This window comes from Schistocerca serialis, chromosome 4, assembly GCF_023864345.2.
Source record: "Schistocerca serialis cubense isolate TAMUIC-IGC-003099 chromosome 4, iqSchSeri2.2, whole genome shotgun sequence".
In the NCBI taxonomy this organism is placed as follows: domain Eukaryota; kingdom Metazoa; phylum Arthropoda; class Insecta; order Orthoptera; family Acrididae; genus Schistocerca; species Schistocerca serialis.
The window spans coordinates 15,183,211-15,189,210 of NC_064641.1; positions in this window are offsets into that span (position 1 = coordinate 15,183,211).

Consider the following 6,000-nt stretch of genomic DNA (forward strand, 5'->3'; position numbering starts at 1 on the left):
GGCCACAGAAAGACACACTGAAGGTTCAAAAAATACTATCAAAGACGATAAACCGTAAATTAATTATATTTAGTTACGAACAGTCTTAGTGGATATTGCCTGAAACTACTTGTGAAGCAGCAGTCTCAATAAAATGCAGACCACTTTTTTCCAATAAGTCGTATTCTAGAAGCAGAGTGTCTTGTCAAAGTGAGAATTTTTCTTATGTTTAGGATGAAAACTTTTGCATGAAAAATAAAATCTGCAATAGTAATGGGTGAAACACAACCATAAAAAAAAGGTTTTTCATTTATTTCTGTGGGAGGTACCAGTCTTCAAAAGTCAGACAATTAACATATTCTTCAGTTCTCGATCATAACTGTTCTTTTCCTTCACTAACAGTCAGAAACAAATGGAAAGAAAAATATTTTAAATTACTGAGGGGAATCAATAGGATATGAAAAGTCAGCGTTTTTCTATTTTAGCAAAGTATAGAAATATGTTTAGCATGGTTGGATAGCAGAGGTGGAAGTTCTGCATTTCCAACAGATTTCAGTTTTTAAAAATAATTTCTATTCATGAAAGTCTACTACTATACAATACTAAACTGTGAATAAGGGATTTATAACATTTCTTAATTTATGGTTTAAATCTTTCGCACTTTACCGGCTACCTAAAATCATGTCAATTTCTTCTTGACCACAGAGCATTTCTTATCATTGTACTACAGTAGTTGCTCCCTGTTTTCTGATCTGAAAATTTAGGTTCAAAATGGATAAAAATGTCACTTGTGGATACAATGCATAAATATGATATTACCGTGGAGGTTTTACTGAATAACTGCAAATTCTTGTATTAACAAATCCATCTTCTCATTGCACTCTCCTTCACGTCACCTGGACTGGTTAAGATTCTAAAACAGAATCAAAATCAAGAACAGCTGAGAAAAGCTTGAAACTGAGATAGAGAAAGAGAAGTCAAGAATCACTTATATACCTCACGTTGACCCTATATCTGGGAAGATTGGTAGACTCCTACAGAAACATGGCATCCACTGTATTTCACTCCCTTCAACTAAAACAAAAATTCTGCTTCGTGACATTAAAGATGACTGAGGCCTCCAAAAGGTGAATGTGTACCACATTCCACGTGAATGTGGCATGTCTTAATGGGACCAGACTATCAGAGCAGTCGAGGACAGATGCAAGAACATTAGTAACACACCCAACTAAAACAACCAAGGAAATCAGCTGTCACAGAGCTCTACCTTGAATATAATCATAAGATGAGATGCAATGAGAACAGTATTGTGGTGCAAATGTCAAGTTTCTGGGACAGCATAATTACAGATGTCAAATAACCTAATAAACAGGGATGGGGGTTTCAATTTAAACAAGGCTTGGGGTCTAGCACTCAGTTTATTAAGATCTTGCCAGTCATTACACCTACAAGAATGTGTGTTTCATTGAACATCAGAACGGGCTCTGGGGAGGGAGGTGAAATGCATCAAAGGTCACAGTGGACATTAGGAATCAAACTCAGCTATAAAAAGCAGCCAAAGATCGTTAATAGTTCACAGAATGACACGTTATTTGTGAAAAAGTTAATGCGAAAATTTATAGGTGAACAAGGTCTTTTGGGGCCTCATAAATATAGTCACAGATATTTCACTTACTTTTCGTGAAGTGAAGGAAATCATATATAGTGTATTATTGTCATTGTACTAGGTGATTGTGAGTTATTGTGTGATTTGAACGTGTGTGTGTGTGTGTGTGTGTGTGTGTGTGTGTGTGTGTGTGTGTGTGTGTGTGTGTATGTGTTTGGATCTGATGGGCAACCAATGGTGAGGTTATCAGCGCCATTGCACTTATAAAAACAAATGAATGTGGAGATGAACTAAAAGTGTTGTACACGCATGCACTCGAAATGACCACACGGTCACTCTGTATCACATGCACTCTCACATGGACTAAAATCAATAAGTAGGGAAGAGAGCTAATCATGAAATCAGTACACAGAGGAAACAAAACACAGAAGAACTAAAAGAAAACAACAGGGAAATGTGACTGACTCACCACTTACGAAAATCTAGGATGAGCTAGCCACCCTTCGGTGCATTAAGAACATCTCCCTACAATATTGTTAAAAATGCTGGACAATTCACAAAACTTTAAAACCCTAACCACATTCATTTCAGCATTACATAAAATAGATGGCGAATACGCTGCAGTCCTGGTCGGCAAATAAAATGCAGTCCAACAAAATGTGGCGCACCATGACCTGCACGCCACATGCACCATACATTGGAGCGTCCTCTCGCCGGAGTAGGAATACATGTGTAGGCTGTGGCCTATGCAAAGACAAGTAAGAAGGTCCTCATCCCACTGACATGGCTGGAAGGAAGTATTCCACGGCTGAGCTGTGGGCTTGATGACACGGAGCCTGTTATAGGTCACTACCAGCCACTCCCCACGTGTCTTCCCATCAACACATGACTTTGTACTTCTACAGCAAGGTGATAGCATGCAGGGGGATAGCACACCGAAATACGAGAGGATCAAGACACGCCTCCTTGGCTACTCGATCCACCCTTTCATTCCCTGCAATTCCAATGTGCCCAGGTACCCAGCAGAAAGATGCTTCCTTCCCCAGTTTCTTGCTGTAGGAGAGCATCTTGGATGTTCTGGGTTACTGTATCTGCTGGGTACAAATGTTGGAGAGAGTAAAAGGCACTCAGAGACTCTGAGCAGACGAGAAATCTAACACCGGGAGAACGTCTCATCTGCTCCAGCGCTCGCAAGATTGCCTATAATTCTGCGTCGAAGACGGTAAATTCTGGAGGCAGTCTGACCTTTCATTCCCTGCAATTCCAATGTGCCCAGGTACCCAGCAGAAAGATGCTTCCTTCCCCAGTTTCTTGCTGTAGGAGAGCATCTTGGATGTTCTGGGTTACTGTATCTGCTGGGTACAAATGTTGGAGAGAGTAAAAGGCACTCAGAGACTCTGAGCAGACGAGAAATCTAACACCGGGAGAACGTCTCATCTGCTCCAGCGCTCGCAAGATTGCCTATAATTCTGCGTCGAAGACGGTAAATTCTGGAGGCAGTCTGACCTTGAGGACACGATCTGGGAAAACAACAGGGCAACCAACAGAGTTGCACTGCTTGGACCCATACGTAAAAACAGCTACATGGTTGTGGTACTCAGATAAAATATCAGAGAATATCGGATTAAAAATGGATGCAGGAGTGCTCTCTCTCCTGTACCGCACCAAATCTAAAATCACTCTGGGCTTCTCCAGTAACCAGGGCAGTAGGCAGTTAAAAACCTGGATTTGGGATCATACTGGCTCCACACAGAGTGACTCCAGCAAACGCTGCATGCGGACCCCAAATGGCATCGTGGCTCGCGGGCGGTTGGAAAAAAGGCGTTCCAGAGGTGGACGGGCAACAGTAAGGGGTACTGGTGAAGTTGGAGCTTCAAGGAACTTACACGCCACACGTACCATGAGGATCTCACACCGGGTGCTAAGTGGCAGTTCCCCTGCCTCAACACAGATGCTAGGTATGGGACTGGTACGATAAGCACCCATGGACAGCAGAAATCCCCTCATGATGGACAGTGTCAATTATACGCAAGTAAGAGAGCTTCACTGACCCATACACCGTGCAACCATAGTCCAGCCGTGAACGCACAAAAGCCCAATAAAACTTAAGATGCACCCTGTCCACTTCCCAAGACCTGTTTCTAAGGCACTTGATGATGTTCAGTGCCTTCAGGGTTCTGGCTTTCAGGTGTGGTAACCACGACAATCAGGAGTTAAACTGAGGCTCAGAAACTGCACCGTGACTCTAAAATGTAGGATGGTGTCCCCCACATTCAAGGCAGGCAAATTAAAAAAGATTATGGGAATGATTAAAATGAACACACACAAACACTAATCTGCAGAAAACTGAAAACCTGTCTTTGCAGCCCACTCTGCTAAACCACTGCACTGTAAGTAGCAACTGACGACTCACCATTGCAACACCGGAGGAGGAACATCAAACAGCAAAATTGTCTACAAATAAGGAGCATAGTACAGGACTCCTTACCGTAGATGTGATACTGTTGATGGCTACCGCAAAGAGGGTAACACTTAAAACACTGCTCTGAGGAACACCATTCTCCTGCTCAAATCAATCAGGCAGTTGTGCGAATGTATTCTCCAAGTAGTATCATATGCCTTACTTATATCAAAGAATATGCCAATATAGTGATGCTTACAGAGAAAAGCCTGCTGAATAGCCGCCTCTAGGAGGGTCGTGGCCGAGTGCAGTGTCATGAATCTCAGTCAGTGCAGATTCGAGCCCCCACATGGGGAAAGGGGAGTTGTAGGCCTCAGAACTGTTGGGCCTGAAGTCCAACTTCTTCCTCTCTACAGTCGCGCAATAGCGAAGAAACGCTGGATCCTGGCTTGCATAGGCAGTAGTTCATGCAAAATGTTCGGCTAGCATCTGAGCAATGTCTCTGGGTGTTGTTTGGGGGCACCCCTGTTTCAGCACTGCTGCCATCGGTAAATGGCTGCGTTTCCAGGAAATCCTCCAGGTGGCTGCCCATACTTTTATAGAAGAAGGGGAACGATTGATGGAGTCCAGGAACGCTTGCCATGACCTTTTCTTACTCTCACTAATGATATGTCGAGCCTCGGCCTCCTGACTCGAAAGGACCTAAGGTCGTCAGCTGCCGGTCAGCATTTAAAATGTCAAAGGGCCGCACGCCTTTCCCGGATCGCAGAATGACACTCATCTGCACACCAAGGTACTGGTTGCCTCCTAAGATGACCTGAGGATTGTTGGATGGAGAAGTCAGCGGCATGATGGATCACTCATGTGATGTGGTCCACCCATTCTTGGATGCTGTTGCAGTGTTCTCACACAGCCAGCTGGCTGAAACGTGTCCAGTTAGCCCTGCTGACCATCCATTTTGGGACCATAACTTGAGGTGGTCAGCCATTTAGTAGGTGAAGGTGGATTGGGAAGTGGTCACTGGAATGAAGGTCGTCAATGACTGCCCACTGAACAGAATCGGCGAGGGCGGGAGAACAGAAAGAGAGGTCGATGGCTGAGAATGATGCAGCAGCAGTAGAGAAATGTGTGTGAGTACCCGTGTTAAGGAAGCACAGCTTGTGAGACATCATGAGGCCCTCCAAAACCCGACCCCGAGGGCAAGTATTGGTTAAGCCCCACTGGGCAAACAGTGATCCTTCGATACACTTGAATTTGAACTGCAACTGCTTGTTGCAGGTCGGTAGCCAAGGGGGGGGGGGGGGGGGGGGGGAGCAGAGGAATGGTGCAAATTAGTGATTAGTGACAAACACTGAGACACCTCCCTTGGTCCTTTCCCCTGAGAGGTCATCCTTGTGGTACAGTGTATATTCCTGTAGCATGACATCTGTATCTTTAAAATGCATGTAAACAAAAGCACAAGGGACATGCCTGTGCTAGGAGTTTCAGTTCCTCCACACAAGTCCTGAACCCATTCATCTTCCACTGTAGTATGGAAGCCATGTCATCGGTGCAGTTTTAATTTACCCCTATCTTTGCACCGGGGAGGTGAAGCACTTGAAGAGCGAGGGGGAGTGGAGGGGCTCCCTGGATCCAAAGCGTAAAGCATCTAACTCCATGATATCCTCCTCATCAGTCAGATGGGAAAGAATGACGTCTGATGGAGCGCAGGGCAGCTTTTGATCCACACGTCGTGAACCTTTCCCTGGACCTGTCCATTCGAGGATGAGGGTGAAAGGGGGTGCTGAGAGGCTCTCTGCTTTTCTTGTACCTTTTGGATGCTCGCTGCAGAACTGTTGTTGGTCTTTTCTGATGCAACTGCCTGGATTGCTTTGTCCTTACTCTTTTTCCCTTGATATGAAGGAATGCAAGTGCAGGTACTTGTGGTGGATACAGGCACACTTGGCGTCGTCTGTGTCGAAGCGTCTGCCTTGGGAATAGGTTTCTACACCGTGGAGGAATATGAGGTGGCAAA